Source organism: Anser brachyrhynchus (genome assembly GCF_964034855.1).
Source record: "Anser brachyrhynchus genome assembly, chromosome: 17".
Taxonomy (NCBI): Eukaryota; Metazoa; Chordata; class Aves; order Anseriformes; family Anatidae; genus Anser; species Anser brachyrhynchus.
In genome coordinates this window covers 10,831,408-10,849,358 of record NC_137710.1, presented here as the reverse complement: position 1 = coordinate 10,849,358, position 17,951 = coordinate 10,831,408, and the positions used below count along the sequence as shown (strand labels likewise).

Here is a 17,951-nt window from a genome sequence, read left to right as displayed (position 1 = left end):
CTTTTATCCCCCTTCTGTTTCCTGAGTCCTTGTGTCCTCCCTGACCTCTCTTCCCACTTTAAATACTTTCTGCCTGGCCTCATGGAGCATCGCCATGGTGACTGCATGATGTCACTGCGCTGGGAACTGTTGCCCAGGAAACTGCGTGATGTCATTGCACCAGAGACAGTTGCCATGGTTACTGAGGTAACTGGGAGAAAAGGGGTTGTTATCTCACGGATGGCAGGAAATGCTCCCATTAATGGCAATAAAGAAGATGCTTTTATTTATGTTTTTCTGTTCCAGGGAGGGCTGCCTGTGATTCCAAGTCCCCGTTCCTTTCCTGATACAGCGTGCTCAGTTTGGGTTTTCATTTGGTCTGTGTGATTCTGCTCACCTATTTCTACCGTTGAATGTTACTGTGAACATCAAGACACAATAAAATGGGAAAAAACCTACCTTGTCCAGTGCTTCTGTGTAGTATGGGTTCCCACCTGTCATTGCTGTTTGCTTTTTCCTATTCGGTTTCTTTTGTTTCTGTGATGAACAGCCCAGCCCAGCTGTTATCCCGGCAGATGTCAGAGGTGCACTAGCAGTGAACGTTACATCTCTAAGCTTGCTTCATCTGCCCCAGGCTCTGTTTCTCTAAAGGGGAAGCTATAATTTGTTTTCCACTTCTTTCCTGCCTTTACCAACTTTTGTTTCATCATTGTTAAAATATATCTGCTTTTTGTTTTTGTTTTTAGTAATTGCAGGAGTTCCAGGAAATATCCAATGCAAAAGGTGAAGCAGAAGTTAAATAAAAAGTAGGAGCAGCCATTAGAGATGAAGAAAGGTATGCAAGAACAAGTTTGTTAGCCCTCATTGAGTGCACAGAACAATGTGTAAGCATGTGTGTGTGGCTGATGATGTTTCATGTAAGGATGTGGGAATGTAAGTAGTGGTAACCATGTGTCTTAAGTCTGTGCATGTGATGTGTAGATCAGTAGCTCTGGAAGAGTGTTGTGTATGTGTATAAACACACATATAATTGCTCTGTGGATAAGCTTTTACAAAAACAACTTCTCAAGACTTACTGCAATTTGAATGAATTACATATCGAAGGTATATTAGACAAAATCTGCATGGGTAAGAGTGATTGTCCCCACACAGTGGAGTCTGTGCTCTCAGTACCTGTGCAGATGCTCCGGAGTTCACTAGAAACTGTGCTTACAAGGTTGCCATTAGTTAGCCAGAAAATGGGTCATTCTCTGTTGCTCCTGTGTTTTAAGATCCTCAAGTTGAAAATTCTAATTTGGGTTAACTTCCAATTACTGCAGAGCTGAAAATAAGAATTCTGTCAAAGAAGATACAGAGTGCTGGTAGCAGGCCAGATATCAGGACTGAGAAATTTTGGAGTTCTGAAATCCTGACTGAAAGCCAGGGCTCCTGAAGTGTTGGGAGGAGGCTGGGATTGAGGTAGCAGCTAGGTTTTGGCAAAACTGGCTGACGAGTAGGGGAGAGAGAATATGATTTTATAACTTCATTGTGTGTGTGGGGGGGGGGGAGGTACAGAAAGCAGAATTTCCAGGCTTAGTTATGGGGGAAAACAAGGGAGTGGCAAAGTGGCAACAGGGATTTTTTGATGTTTGGGGTGAAGTAGTAAAGACCTTTTATTAGAGTTTAATTTTGTATTCCTTTCCTCATACTTTGAAAGTACTATTTGTATAAATGTATATTTGCTCAGTGTACTGCAAAAAGTAATCTCAACCTCTCTGCCAAAGTAACTAAAAGGAAATCGTGTTTCACATCTGTATCTAGGTAGGGCTGCAGGAAACAAGTTATAAGAGATCAGATGGTAATGAGATAAAACAGATAATGGAGGTGGAAAGCAGCAGTCAGTCAGTGTAGAGAGGTTCATAACAGGCAGGTGAGAGACATGAATAATCACTAGCCAGTGTTTGACCTGTGTGTAAATTCTTAAATTATAACTTGATAAGTGTTTAGTTAATCAACATACAATGGTGGTGTTTGGAAATCAGGTCTCTTTGTCCATTTTGAGCTAAGGGACTTGCATCACTGTGAAATGTGGGTCAGTAATCATGCAACTTTCCTGGACTCTAATGGACTAGAACGGTTTTATGGTTGCTAGAATTAGGATACTGTTGAATCTGATATTGAAGCGATATTTAATTTCTGCCATTAATGGACACTGGTGTTACTTTTCCTGTTAAATGAGCTTCAGAATGGACCATGAACTTGAGTTGGTTTCATTTTAGCACTATACCAAACAACATGAGATTATTATATTTAAATACATTGTAAACATTTACATTGGGGTCATATTTTCTGTTAAAATATAAGAAAAATTAAGAACTTTGAGTCTTTTTAACTGTCAGAGAGCTCATGAAAAGGTTGGTGGAGCTTATATCTCTCTAAATTTTGCCTGGAATCGGCAGTCAGATTCATGATTCATTATCCATCTGTCTGTCTCTCATCTTTCAACATGAGTTTTTTGTAAATATTTAAATAGTAATTGTATGCTGTGATATAGCAATACTAGAGACTACATACTGATAAAGAATTACAGATCTGTTTTCTACCACTGTCAGCCAGCTGGGATATCTGTATGTTAAAATCCTGTGTGTAGCAGGGGGAGGCACCATGCAGTGCTGCAGGAATGACAATCCCACGAGCAACATGATCTCAGCTTTTGCTGGCCAATGCTTCCATCTACTGGAGATCTGTGTTCTCACACTATTCACTCTGCTGTATTCTGAGATCCAGTCTTGATAGTTAAAATCCCCCAAATATTTATCATGTATAAATTACAGTATGTAATAAAAATAGTTCCTCTTGTGATATTAAGTAGCTAGCACAAAATGCTTTTACATGCTCTTTACATTTGAAAGATGTGTAATTGTCTACCTATCTTGAATCAAAACTGTGTTTGTTTTTGTTTTTTTTTTTTTCCTGAAATGCAGCATTTAAGACAGTAGTAATATAAATAAAGGTAGAAAATTTAAAACTACCTTGCTGGTTGGGTAGTTATGTGATTTGACATGAAATACAGTATTTTCAGGAGGAGACTTCAGAGCCTGCAGGATTGCCCCTTTACGCTTTATGAGCAAACAGGATTGGGGTCGATGTCCATTGAGAGATGAAGTATTTTAGTATCAAGACTGGAAAAGTAGACTCAGTATTACTTATGCTGCTACAGTACATCAGAGTTTGCCCGTGCTTCATAAGGGTCACTGCAGGAGGCAATTGACACTGCTGTAATCAGTACTGATTTGCCTTTTAGGGGAATGAAAGACTTTTTCTTCTGGTGGCTGAAAAGAAACACCACAAATAGTGCATTTTGGTTTTCTTGTTAGCATCTCCCTGATTCTTTAAGAACCTTGAAGTGTCTGATAAGAAAATTTAGGAATAAACTAGTTTCTAGAGGAACTTACCTGTAACGCAGCTGATAATACTTCCCAGCCTGCCTTTCTCTGTGTGATTCTTCTCATTCCTCCCTGCAAATCCACTGGTTTGTTGAAAGACCAGCATGGAATTATTATCCCTTTGATATTTATTATTCATATCAGGCTTTGTACAAATAAGAACACTGTAAAATGTACAGAGAATAAATAGTTTTGGTTCTGTGTTACTGTTATTTATGACAGCGTTGTTAAAAGTAATAATATCAGAACACCTTTGGACTTGATACAGTACTGTTACAAATCACAGAATCACAGAATGGCTTGGGTTTGAAGGGACCTTAATGAGATCTAGTTCCAGCCCCCTGCCATGGGCACGATGCCTCCCCCCACAACAGGTGTCCCAAAGCCCCGTCCAGGCTGGCCTTGAGCACCTCCAGGGATGGGGCAGCCACAGCTTCTCTGGGCAGCCTGTTGCAGAACCTCGCCACCCTAACAGTAAAGAATTTTCTCCTAATATCAAATCTAAATCTGCCCTTTTAGTTACCTCTCGTGCTATCATTACACTAAATATAACATTTTTATATGTAAATTATACACAAAATTTACAAGTTTATATGCACTAGATAAATTTCATAGGATTGTATATAAACTATATCAGTGTGTATACAGCATAATCACATGATGATAACATACAAAGTTACAAATATAAATAAATGGTCATTAGCACAGTGCCTCTATAAAAAGGATGTAATGTCAGTGCACCTTGCCCCACCTACATGCAATCTATGCAGTTCTGTGCCCTTTGGGATCATTATTACAGTGAGATAATTATCTTCATTTGTTCACGTGAAATCTTGATGTGCTCCCCATGTTGGCCTTCAGTAATTAACTTTGTAGAATACATCAGCTTTTGAATTTAACATTACCTTTAAGCTTCTTGAAATACCTGTGCTTGATAAGGTGTTACATTGTTCACGTGTTTAACTTCATTATGCAGTAGCCAGGAGGCAGGGAGTTGGAAAGATGTGCCAAAGCACAGGAATAGCTTTTTAGGGATTAAAATATATGCTGTGTTCAATAACATTTTTTAAAATGACTAGAATGGTAGGAAGTATAGACTTTAGATTTGCATTGGTTGTTCTTCCACTGTTAAGGAAAAAATAGTTCAAGATGTATTCCACTCCGTGTTTTATTTGTAAACTGATCCTATGTGGGGATGTTTCTGTGCTTTTGTAAAAGTAAACAGCTCCAGATTTCTAGGTAGCATATATTCTGACCTAAGTATTGAGAATGTGGGGGAAATGAGTCTGTAAATGGTAGGAACACTATAGCCTGTGTCCAAAGTGGATAATTCATGTGGACAAAGAACTACTGTTCACCTTAGCAGCCATCAGAAGCTGAGTAGAAATAACTGAGCTGAATATGCAATTAAAGAGATTATGTGGAGCCCAGAGGCAGAAATGTAAATGTTTTTAGTTTTCCTTTTGTTGTTAGTTCATTTGTAGGAGCAGCACTTTCAGAAGCTGCCATTCGTAGTCATTTAAAATAAGAAGCATTTTCTTGGAGGTGAAAAAGAAACCAAACTGAAGCAAAAAACCCCACTTGACAGTCCATCGTATACCCACAATATACAGGCACCTAGAGATGGAAGGAATTCTTTTCTCTGAGTAATCATGCGGGAGCACATTCCACTGCTGATGTACGTGCTTTCGTCCTAGGGGTGTTCTGACTATCAATATCTTTATGGCTTACATGCTATCTAGAGCTTTACCAGATTGTGACTTGTGCAGGCAAGTCTGTGCATTATGAACTGAGCTTTAATTAAAAAAAATTCTTTTTACTACCTTTGAACTCAGATGACTCACTGTCAGTGTCAATGGATATATGTGCTCTTGCTGCTTCAGTGTTCTTAGGAAGTTACTAAGAATTTAGTAGTCAAATTGCAACTTATAATGTTCTTTAGGAATTTACTCATAGCGGCCTCAGTTGCCTCATATGTGATGTGGCTGTAACTTTAGACAGTGACATATCTTGGAGAAACTGTATTAAGTTTGCAGTCCTAAGAGGTGAAGAAAACAAAGAGAGGTTGTGATGTATTGATGGACGTGATTCAAATAATAAATCAGTATCAGTTTTTGGTTTTTTTTTTTTTTTTGGAACCAGCTTCCTAGTGGGTAAAGAATATGAATACAGGCTTGTTGCACCACAGTTTTCTGTGACAAAATCACAAAAGCTCATAAGAAATTTTTCACTGGATAAATTAACAGGCAGAAGATGTTTCAAGGTACTTTTTCCCTGAAGAACTTATTTGTGCAATCATAAGCACAGTAAGATGCTCCTTAAATTGGAAGATAATATTGGTTATTTCAGAGGAAGAAAAGTGTGTATGTACAGGAAGAAGTAAGGGCTGTTATTGATCTGAGCCATTGAGTCATATGGAAATCAATTTACTTTTCAGTTCCTGGAAACTGAGCATTGCAGCTGGTTATTTATTGTTGTGTTGTATGCTTTCTACCTGTGTCACTGATGGAACAGCGAGCGCTTCTGTTCTGAAGTAGAAAGATCCTACAAATTGGCTGCTCTGTTAAACAGGGAATGGTGATTTCTTTCAAATGGCTGAATGGTGCAATGACAGCAACATTCACTGGTGAAACTTTGTGACTGATGCATCATTTTGCAAGCTTTACGGAAGTTGCTGCCTTTCATCACTTTCATGATGCTCTGTTGTATGATGTCAGTGCTGGTTTTGAATATAACTCTATTAAATCTTGTCAAGTGGCAAGCAGATGTGAATTCATTTTCATGTTCTTGATGTCCAGTTATACTCGACTTAGCACAACAACAGTTGGGAAGTCCTGGTTACAGTGGTCAATCCTGGTGTGCTCTGACTGAACAAGCAAGAGAAATGAAATAGGGTTATCTGTTTATACAAGCTTGTCTGTTTTAACAGTTTTGCTATTTTTTCCCCTATATCAGCTGTAGTGGTTGCATACATATCTTATTTACTCATTTCTCTTCTGTTCAATAAGGTTTGTAGAGAGATCTTTCACGCCAATTGTTCCATTGTATGTTTTGGTGCTACTTCCACCTTCTTTTCTTCTCCCTATCTATTAGATCTTGTTTCCATGTGTTTATTAATCCTTTCACTGTGTTTCTCGTGTTCAAAAGGAACAATAGAGAACTCTTTCTGTGTTTGGAATTATTTCTTCCTGAAGGTTTTGATTGCTTTGGGTAAACAAGCCAAATGGACAAACACCAATTGTAACAATGGAAAGAGGGGAGAGGGGTTTCCTGGAACATAAACCACCTCCCCTTCACCCCCCTAAAAAAGGACATGGTGGAGAAAGAAAGGACCTATGGTGTCCTCTCAGGAACACTCCAGACCTGTCAGTGGGATGTGTTCAGCATCATTCCGAGAACCTCTGTTGCTATCTGCAGTGTTATAGCACCAAAACTAACTCCCAAGCCAGGAAATGAAGTTTCTTTTTATTTTATTGAGTCTCTCCAGGTGTGTGAGTGAATGTCTCTAGAACTGTGTCGGTGTTTCCTTCCTCATGTTGTAGATTTTGGAGCATTTTGTAGCACTGAAAATTTCATGTTTGCTTTTGAAGCTCTAGAGATGACACTTGAAGAATAAACCCGACTCTTATGTCACCATGCAGCAGATCATTAGCACCAATCTGTTTCTCTCTTCTGTCCCTGGCTCCACAGATAGTCTCAGTGGCACAGGAGTCTATGCTGACTGGTAAATCATACGTAACTTCACCTTAGTTAATAAGGTCTTGTTACGTGTGTCTGAATCCACAGTGAAAATGTAAAAAGTAGAAGCTAACTCTAATCCTACAGAGCTCTCTTTCCTCTCATTTCTGGTACTGCTGCCAATGAATGACAAAATGGGGTACAGTTTTCAGTAGCCTCCCTTAACTTTGAGCACTGTAGATTACTTGTCTATAAATATTTCAAGGTAGTTATGGATCATGTGGTTATACTCTTCACTAGTTACGTTAGACACTCTGTGAGTGACTGTCTCAGAATATAAACAAATTAATTTTCTGGCATTTTGTATTAGAGTTTCAGAATCCTGCCACCTTTTGTCTGTTGCTGTTTTTATAGTGTTACGAAGATTAGAGTCAGTCAAGATTTACGTGGTGTTAATTAGATTACTTATTTCCAGGGACACGACAAAAAATGTGAGCTTTTCAACGTAATTTCCCACCTTCAGTCCCCGCTAAAGATTGGTGTCGACACTAAGTTTTTATGCTGGTTTTTCCTTCTTTATAATTGCAAGCTAAGTTTTCTGGGAAGGTGGGCAGTTCTTTCATGCTTGTTTCTTTCCAAGTGTATGTCTTGTTTTGCAGACATTTTATTTTTATATATACATATATATATATATTTGTGTGTGTGTAGTGAACAAACAGAAATTGTTTGAAGACCACTTAAAGTGAACATTTGCAAGGCAAACTGTTTGTAGAATGAACTTTTTGAAAAAGTTTGTAGCTTTTCTGGAATGCATGTGAAAGTCAGAAAGTACTGCATTGTATATGATGATAAAGTGGAGTTCCCTGCCTTTCGCTTTCTTCTGATTTAGTTGAAAGTACTAGAAAGATATGAAGTCCTTGCCCAATCAGTGAAGCGATTGGTTTATCAGTATTTTGTAAACAATGCATGCAATGAGTGAGTAATTTCTGGTGAGTGCCTGATAAAGAGGTAGGCATCCACATCCCTTCATGACCAAGAACTTTCAACTCCCATCACTAAAACTATCCCACTTCAAGTCTCCCTGAGGCTGTAAAGTCCTGCAAAATGAGTTTTCTCCTCTCTGCCAGGATTGGTACCACCTACAGTGGGTTTGAGAGCATTCGTGGGGCGGAAGGAGAAAGCAGTAGTTGATTATATATTGGAGTAGAGGACTGCTTTTTAGAATAAAGAAGTGATTGTCTTTTCCAGTATTGATTGCACAAGAAGGATATGGACAATTTTAATAAGAAATCTGTAATGCTGTATTTTTTTGATGAAGAGGAAAATCTGAAAATGTGTGCAATTACCACTTCAAAATAATGTTATGAGATAATTCAAAATCTTACCAGAAATTAGCAGAATTAGCAGAATTTTCTGGCACTATAAACTCCCAGTCCATTTTTTTTCTTTTTTTTTCTTTTCAGATTTGCAAGGGGAGGTTTTATATTTGTTGTGAAATAGGATGTTAGATGCACTTAAGAGAGGCAACTTAGTGATCTCTGCTGGCTTCAGACATGTGAGTTAGTTATGCCCATGCATATTCATCAGAAGAGTGATTTTTCTTCGGTATGGTTTATGTAGTTTTACATATGCTTTGTCATGGATGTGGGATACCCTCTTGTGATCTTTAGATTTGCCAAAGCATGTTGAAAGTTCTGAAAGAAAGAGACTGCAGCCTGTTTCCTACAACACATTGTTCTGTAGAAAAATATGAAGCAAAATCAGCAGCTTGTTTTTTCTCTGATTTCTTCAAGGTAAAGCAAAGTGCAGACTTACTGGCTAAACTTAATTCCAGGACTGTAATCCTGTTTTTTTTTTCATTTTAGGATATTTGGGTGGACAACCAGGAACTTAATGGAATCACAGTGATGTAAAATAAGTGAGGTTAGTCACACAATGTTTCCTTTTGATGGAAGAAAGACCAATCACTGACTTATGTGCAGTGTGAACCTTGCAGATTCTAAAAGCAGGAGACTGCAGTTTGAGCAATTTTATAAACACTAGGGAAGGCTCTCAGTCTTCTGCCAAATTACCGTTGTGGTCCTTGCATTGTCAAAGGGTAATTCATAATGTTTTAGAAACCTTGTCAGCTGGGATCTCTGGCATAGCCCTGTACACAGCACACATGCAAACCTTATTAAAAAGCACATGATGTGTTTGTTGCCAGGGAAACATAAGCCATTAAGCTCTAGAAGCATAATTCATAAGAAACAAATATTAGCTATTAACATCTACTTTCTCCATTAGTGCCATGAAACCTATATGAAATAGCCTTGCAGTCTCCTAGCTAATGGAAATGACATAACTGGAGAATGAGAAGGTGAAATGAGAAGTTATAATTCACTGAGCTCTAAGTATGGACAGAGTAATGAAAATGTGGGACTGGGCATGTTTTCTTCTCTCATGTTGATAATCCATTGAGCACCTGGTTATCCTGCTCATGTTATTGAATATTATGACTCACATTGAAAGCAAGCCTTTGCCAAGCAAAGAAAGAACAGGTCTACTTTTCCCAGGAGTCTTTCTGGAATATGAAAATAAAAACTAGATGTGGGAAGGAGAATGGGGAAGTATTTTCTATTGTTTTAAGTTTTAATACTAAAATCATTTTAAATTTGACTTATGGATTTAGTATCCCCTTTAATATGTAATATCCATTTTCTATTCCATTATAATTAGTTAACACAATGTGGTTATAGCTTTTTTTAATGTTTGTCTTTTGGTCAATCTCAATTTGATCTTAAAGTCTAGAAGCTGGTTTCTTCCTCTTCATCTTTCTCTTTCTGGTAATTATATTGGATTAATTACTTTTTTAATATTCTGCAAAGCACATGATAACTTTTTGTGAAGAATTCATTGTAGCCACGCAGGCACTCTGGGGCAAACTTCCACTGTGCTTGTGTTCTGAGAAATATTTCTAGCAAAAAATGAGGAGGGGAGTGAATCTGGCTTAATTTTTGACTGGTCTAAACAGTTGCCACTCCTGAAATGCCATCCAGGACCATGGATAGTCAGGACCCCAAAGCTGGCTTGTGTTACTGGTACGTTGTGGCTACCTTTGTTCAGCTTGAAGATCAGGAATTCAAAGTCATTACTGCCCTTTACTCTCAGCTGTCCCATTGATTTCGAACCATCCTTTATGTATTTGAGAGGAGAATTAACATTGTCTGGGGAAAAAAAAAGTGTTGATTTTACCATATTGGGGTAAAGCTAGCAAAAAAACGGGATTTGTAACCTCAGGCTCCAAGTCATCTAGAGTTTAATACAATAAATCAACTATAGTCAACTGAAGTCCATAGTTAGATTTGCTCAGACTTTATTCAGGCACCATACCTGTGGCTCCAAAGAGAGGTCTATATGAGAACTGAACAAATAGTGACTAGGTGCTTCCAGACTTTGCCCCCACAGCTCTAATGTAGTTTCAGTTAGCTCGCATGCAGTTTCTGTTCAGATAAGTCACAATGAAATAGTAGCACTGGAGCATACTCTGCTTTCTCCTGGGTTTTATGGGACTTTGCCTGATAGCAACTTCAAGGATTTGGCAGTGAGTGAATATTAAGAAATGAGCATATGACACTGATGACTTTTTTTAGTGGCGTAATTGTGAGAATCTGCGTCAAAACTCTGGTTTGTGAGCCTTTGACAACCTATGTGAATGCAGGGATAAACCTGCAAAACAGCCTTGTGTAGCAGGGTGGTCTTTGAAGAACAGGAAACACTGTATCAGAGATCTCCAGATAACATAATTTAGCTTGAAATGGGCCTCCAGAGATCATGAAGGACAGGTTGAACTTCGAAGTTAGATCAGATTGCTCAGGGCCTTGTCCAATCAGCTGTTGGAAAATCTTCAAGAATAGAGATTTCTCAGACTTTTTAGGCAACCTGTTTCAGGGCTTAACCACTCACACTGATTGCTTTTTCCATGTTTATTAAGTCATAACTTCTCCTGCTGCAATCTGTGACCATCATATCTTGTCCTTTCAGTGTGTACCTCTGAGAAGAATGGTTTTGTCTTACCTGTAACTGCCCTTTAGATATTTGCTGACAATTCAATTCCCCTCCCAAAGCCTCTCTTCCTGAGGCTAAACAAATTCAGATCCTTCAGCCTTTCCTCATGCATCATGCAGTCCAGGCGCTTAAATATTTCAGTGACCTTTCACTGTACTCTCTCAATATATCAGCATCGCTTTGGTGCTGAAAGGTCCCAGACTGGACGCAGTGTTCAAGGTGCTGCCTCACAAGTATAAAGCAGGGTTTGCTTCCATCGGTCTGCTAGCTGTGCTCTCGCTAATGCAACCTTTTATGTCCTTAGCCCTTGCCAAGAAATGTTGCATTTGCCGACTCATATTTAGTTTGGTTTTCACCATTATCCTCTAGCATGTTTTATGGCAATTTTCTCTCCCAGGTGCAGGACTTGTGTTTGCTTGTGCTGAATTTCACAAGGTTCTTGTTGACCCATTCGTGCAGCTGGATGAGGTCTTTCTGAATGGCAGCCCTGACCTCCAGTGTATGAATTGGTCCCTTTAACTTAATGTCATCTGTGAACTTGAAGAAGGTGCATTCCGTTCCATCATCAAGCCCAAGTTACTGATGGTGTTAAACAATATTGACCCTGATACAACCTGTAACCAGCTTAGACTTTGAACTATTGGCCTTTGAGCCTAATGGTGCAGCCAGTTTTTCACCTACCCTTTCGCTCACTCATCCAGTCCATACAGCCCCAATTTGGTTACAATAATGGCAAAAGCCTGCTACTCCGTGTTCACAAAACCAGTTATTTTATTGTAGAAGACAGTTGGATTTATCAGGCATAGTTTTCCCTTGGTAAATCTGCAATAACTGTTCCCAGTCACCCTTTTTTTCCTTGTGCGCCTGGAAGTGGCTTCTGGGAGGATGTGTTCCTCTTCAAATATGCAGAATTCCGAAACTTTCCAGGGGCACAGAGTCAATTTCAGTCGCAGAAATTACTGTTGCAGCAGCAAGTTGGCCAAAGTACTGAGAGGATTGTGCCTTAATATCTGAAGAAAGCATTGTTTGTCTTGTAAGTTGGATCTGTGGGAAGGCTGGATTGCTAGCAGCTCAAGTCTGATGTGGCTCCTACTTATAAACATGATCTCACGGCTGTACATGTCTGACAGCACAGATGTCGTATTTATACTAGCTGATAGCATGGTATACTAAAGGATACACCCAAATGTGCTGCATCTTGATATTCACGAGTGTCCCCCTATGAAATAAAAAATGTGGAAGTTTGTTGAGAAGTTTATTCTTTGAGATTAGTCTCCTCCAAGTTCAACACTGGGCTGCTATAAGGACACTTGTGTTTCACGCGTGCCTGAATACTGTGCCATTTTTGACCTACCATTCCCAAACACCATTTGCCAGGCTGTCGCAAAAAGCAGCATCAAACTGCCTAGGAGCTCACCCATAAGTGGCTCTTTTCCTCTGAAAGCAAGCAACAGAGATGCATGCAGACTCGCTTTGCTGAGAACACAAGTTCCTGCTTATCATGGAATATGCCTAGTGAAAAAAAGACAGACAGATGGGTGGAGAAGGCTGCACAACTGCACCTTTCTTCAGATGCTGACAAGACAAGCAAGTCAAAGTTGAAGGGCTTCAATTTCTCAGTGTATGCAGTGTCTTGGTCTGACTAGAGTGTCCAGAGTACGTGATTTTTCTTCAAATGTAGAGAAACTGAGTGGAAAGAGGATTTTGGAGTGGGAGAGACATTGCTTATGTTATTTGATGATTTGGCAATGTTGGCACTAAGCAGAGAGAAGGGAAACCTTGGAACCTGTGACTGCCATTGTTCTGTTTTCAGGCAGTTTGGGGCTTAAAACCTACTGTTGCAATTTCAGAAGTGACATCAGCCAAGTGGAAGTTTCTTGGCCCATTGATATGAAAGCATGCACAGGTGCTAGTGGGAGGCTTTCTTCATGTAGCTTGCCCCAGCTGGAGAGAATTATCTTTACTGTTGGCTACAGCTTTTCTTGATTCTCACTGACAAGAGAGAGACTTTTTCTGTCAAACTACTGGACATTATGGGGTCACTGCTTAGTTTTGACATGGTCTGAGATAACATGTTCAGATTCACTGAAGCATCTGATCATGATGAGAAAAGCCTTTACATGGTAAAAGGAGTCACCCTTCTATTATTGCCAGTTGTTCTGGACTTGAATGAATTATTAACAAGTAGTAAAATAATAGCCACTCTTAATCAGTTGTGTCCTGTGATTGTACAGAACAATTAGTGTTCTCTACCCCTTGTGATCTCTCAGAACAAGGGTATGTAAAAGTACCATTCAAGCCAAGAAAGGTAATTTGTAGTGAATGAACATGTGAAAGTAGCCTCTTATGTTTGGAGACTCAGCTTTTTTAGAGAAAATCCTATTTCTAAATCCTATTTCTAAATTCTAAATCTCTTAGAATTTTTCTAAGTTGCAACATATAAATGAATATAAAAGTGAAATATAAATTAATAAAAATGAAATATAAAAATGAATGTTTCTAGATGACAAAAGAATTCCCACAAGCTACAGATGTGTTTTCCAGCACAAAATCTTCACCATATTTTTTACATAAATTTGTGGTTTGCTTATTCTTTAAAGAATTCAGATCAAATTTTATCTGTGAGCACAAATGGAAACTCAAGTTCTTAACTGACCCTTCAGCACTACACCCAGAATGTCCTGGAATGTTAATCTCTCATTCTATCAGTGATCTTTGCCTGATGTTCTTAAAACATTTACACTTCTTTTGCTTAAGCAGATCTTGCTATTCTGGGAGTAATCACTGAGAGGAGATTGTGAGCTTGTACTCGAATGTTATGTAGCCCCTCTGGATGTGTTCTGTTTGGATCGCAATGGAAGCTACATTCTTATCTGGGGTGACTCTAGTACTCAACCTGATCTACATAGGTAAGTCTTAATGTCCTCAGAAAAGTTTCCAGTAAAGCAACATCCTGAAGATATGAAACTTCTTAACTGACAATTAGAAATGTTCCAAATTTAACACACCCTTCTTAAACATAGTGTACTGCACTTTGCAACAGCACCTCAATCACAAGTTCCACACCTGAAATATTGTGAAAGTAAAGACTAGTTTAAAGCTAACAAACATATTGCTGTAAGCATATGTAGAGAACCTCTCATCAGTACGTCACTTCCTTGCCCAGTTACCAGCCAGTTCACATCAACAAACTTTAGTATGTCCTAGGTTATCATGAATTTACTCAATGATCCTTGTTTCTGATGGATATTCACATATGGGTTTTACATACTGTGTTAGGTGTAGCAAGCTTCTTGGGAATTGGATTACTGACACAAGCGATGATGATGTTAAAAGCATGGTAATTATTGCCACAAGTATAAGTAATAGAATAAGTATCACTGCTGAGTTAGGTGGATTTAGTTACGGCCTCTTCTATGTATTCATTACCAATGATGCTGAGTCCTGAGGTTTCTGGCAGTTAAAGGGGCTGTCAAAGACTATTGAAGGCCATGGGAGTTTTTTCTTTCAGCAGTGTTGCTTGGGTAATAAGTGAAGTTGATGTGTCTTGATGCTAAAAGCCTTATTATGCTCTTATTGATTTTCCACTTTGTTTTCATCTCTGGCTACAAAGAGCAAAACTTGAAATGTTGAATCCCCATAGAACTAATATGATATCCTAGGGGAAAAACTCTGGGCTTTTAGGAGGAAAAAAAAAAAAAGATTTTCAGGAGTCTGTCTCCCCTTCTTTCAGTATTGGCATAATTTTGTATTCTAGATTTCAGCTGCAGTCTGTGCAGTGGATTGAATGAATGAAAATATTACTGTAATGACTATTTTTGGTAAAAACGTTTGATTTTTAATAAATACAAACATCACAGAGCAAGAGCCCAACACTGCTGAAGGGAAAAGGAGAAAGATGTATGGCTAGGTTTTTATTTCTGTTGTGCTGATCCTGGGATGTATGGTTCAGGAATGCATAGAACAGCTTCAGGACATTTGTTCCCTGAGGAAGATTTCTTCTAATGGAGAACATCCATAACTGAGTATCACTTCTATTCTCTGTATTCTGTAGCGGTTTGGGGAATACCTGTTCATCCAGTTAGTCAGGCTTTCTGGGTGTTTTGAGTTGTCAGATAACAGGAAAGATATGGCTTTTGAAGCCAGTGTATTCCTAAATATTTTCCTTCTTGTGCCTGAGCATTCTTTAGGTGGTAATCAGCCCGTGTTCTCTTCCCTTTAACAAAGAAGGCAAGTGTCAATAACCTTGAGAATGCTAATGTCTTATTGACTATTGCCTTTAAGCACTGTTTCAAATTAAAAGCTCTCAGCACAATTTTAACTACGTCTAAAATATCCGCAATCTGTCTACCCTAGGGATTTAGCAGTGCCAAAACTGGAAGAGCAGATTTGTTTTAGCAAGAGTTAGATAGTTTGAAGAGTTTGAATAGTTTGACTGTTACATGCAATCATCAGCTTGTCTGACATTCTAGTTCATCTCTTACAGCAGAATGCAGGGTAGCAAATTTTACATCACCTGTAAAGATGAGGATTTTTTTTATGTGCTGGTATCATCAAACACTCATAAAAATGTAAGTGACCAACTCATGTCTCAGTCAAATTCCCAGAAATACCCACACCCATCATCATTGTCGTCATGCACTGTCTTATATACGCAGCTAAATCCTCACATAAATAAACGTCGTATGTATTGGTATGCACATATACCACAGACAGAAATAATACCTGTTTAGATCTAATATATAAAACTGTTAACCTGGGAGGTCCACAAACTAAAATCCCTTCTAGAAATGTTCTTCCTTCTTCAAAATGATGATTAAAATCTACCCAAAGACTGCATCAGATAGGTCTTACATATTATGGAGGAGATTTAAATGATAAATCCTTTAAATTATGTCAGTTTAATAAATCTTCACATCTGTCTTGGCTGTGAAAACAAGATTATAAAATTTATATATATTGAGGTTGCAGTTTTAGTGACAGAATTTTGTGGTGACTGACAGCAAAGTATCAGAAGGCTTTGTGTGAAGTATTTTGAACAGAACATATATTGCTACCTGAATTTGATTGTTTACCAGACTACCACTAAACTCAAGATGTCACTTCAATCAGAGATGTAGAGCTAAAATTATCATAGAACGGCTTGGGTTAGAAGGGACCTTAAAAACCATTGAGTTCCAGCCCCCTACCATGGGCAGGGATGCCGCCCGCCACACCACGTTGCTCAAAGCCCCATACAGCCTGGCCTTGAACACCTCCAGGGATGGGGCAGCCACAGCTCCTCTGGGCAGCCTGTGCCAGTGCCTCACCGCCCTAACAGTAAAGAATTTCCTCCTGACATCTAATCTAAATCTGCTCTCTTTTAGTATAAAACCATTTCCCCTTATATAGTTATGATTTGAATAAAAAGAATATGCTAGCAAAAATCTATATTCTGAGTTAATAATCTAAATCAAAGCTTCGAATATTAGCTGAGTGATAACTTTGTCCTAGCCATCAAGTTATTTAACTTGCTTAGCCATAAACCTCTTGTGTCATTCTGGATTATAGGTTAATATTTTTAATGCTGCTTTCCACAGAACCTTGAAATTGAGAGAAAACGTTTGTCCTCTTTGTTCTGCTCAAGATTCTGTCAGAACTCAGTCTGACCAAAAGATGTCTGCACATCTTACTGTTTCCTGTTTCTGATAATCTTTTGCTGTTTAAGCAATCAGTTGGTTTGTTGCAAATATGAATACTATGTCTTTCAGTTCAAATTCCTAAAAGAACGTTTCTTCTGGGTTCTCTCCTACTATGTTTTCTGTTTTTACCAATTTTCCAGAACCTTCATGATGTATTTCGTACAGTGGGAATGTATTAGTCAGATTTTTTCCTCATTTAATTTCCTGACCAAACATTGTACAAACAAGCTTAACTGAAGAGCGCTAGAGCGCTAGGAACCCTGTAGAGCAAAGTGATGTAGCCTGACATATATATTTTTACACACACACACACACACACACACACACACAATATATGAGGCTATTACTCTAGTAGATTATAATATTTTTCCTCCCCTTCTTGGATTTCTTTAATCAAATTAACCTGTCAAATACAATAAATAATAACGTATTTGTTATTCCTCAAGGGAAATCAAAGCATATCTGCAAAAGCTGAAGCTATCTGTTGCTCAAGAGTGATTACATTTATTTCAAGCAAAATGGAGTATGAATAACCAGGGTTTTCATTAGGTCACTTGAACAACTGGAGAATGATTTCAGTGGAAAAGGCCTCAACAGCTCATCCCCTGTTCATTTCTTTCCTGCATTTTATGGAATGGAGACATGGTTGTTCCTAAAGCATCTCTGAAACACGAGTGGCAAAAATGTTAATGAGAGTTGTGGTCATGATTGTGCGGGCAGTCTAGATAATTTCTTCTACTCTTTAATTTTAGCTAGAGTAAAAGTAAATCGGCTTGTGTCTCTCAGAAAATGTTGTTTTAGGGGACAAGTAGGAAGCTCCCAAGAAGGATTAACAAGCTTCTAACATAGACCAAATAAGAGGAATTGGATCATGAGAATAATGCATACGTCGTGTTACGCAGTTCCTGAGATAAAAGTCGTACTTCTGTTTTATGAGAGTGCTACTCAATTAAGAAGTTGCTTGTGGAGAACAATCTGCCCAGCTGTCACATGGCTAAATCTGGTGACAGCCTGCATTGGTTCTGAGGAGTATTTTTTCATCTGCTAAGGATTTTATTCAAATATAATAGTCCAAAGGGAAATTTGAAATGCATCTCGTGTCAATAACTCTCTTGCATTGGTGGCCTGAATTATAAAAATG

The 17,951-nt window shown here is 38.5% G+C and overlaps 1 protein-coding gene across 10 annotated transcripts in view; it reads left to right on the top strand.

The window, feature by feature from the left end:
* Nucleotides 1–17,951, top strand: part of SLC5A1 (solute carrier family 5 member 1) — a 63,241-nt gene that overhangs the window by 11,804 nt on the left and 33,486 nt on the right. For 4 of the 10 annotated variants that reach the window (XM_080560049.1, XM_080560047.1, XM_080560043.1 and 1 more), the window contains 4 exons: nucleotides 726–814; nucleotides 8,546–8,637; nucleotides 8,948–9,005; nucleotides 13,890–14,038. The gene's annotated coding sequence lies outside the window, so the exon portion shown is untranslated. Of the gene's footprint in view, nucleotides 1–725; nucleotides 815–8,545; nucleotides 8,638–8,947; nucleotides 9,006–13,886; nucleotides 14,039–17,951 lie in introns of those variants that run through there. The other 6 variants (XM_080560044.1, XM_080560050.1, XM_080560045.1 and 3 more) reach the window with 6 other exon arrangements.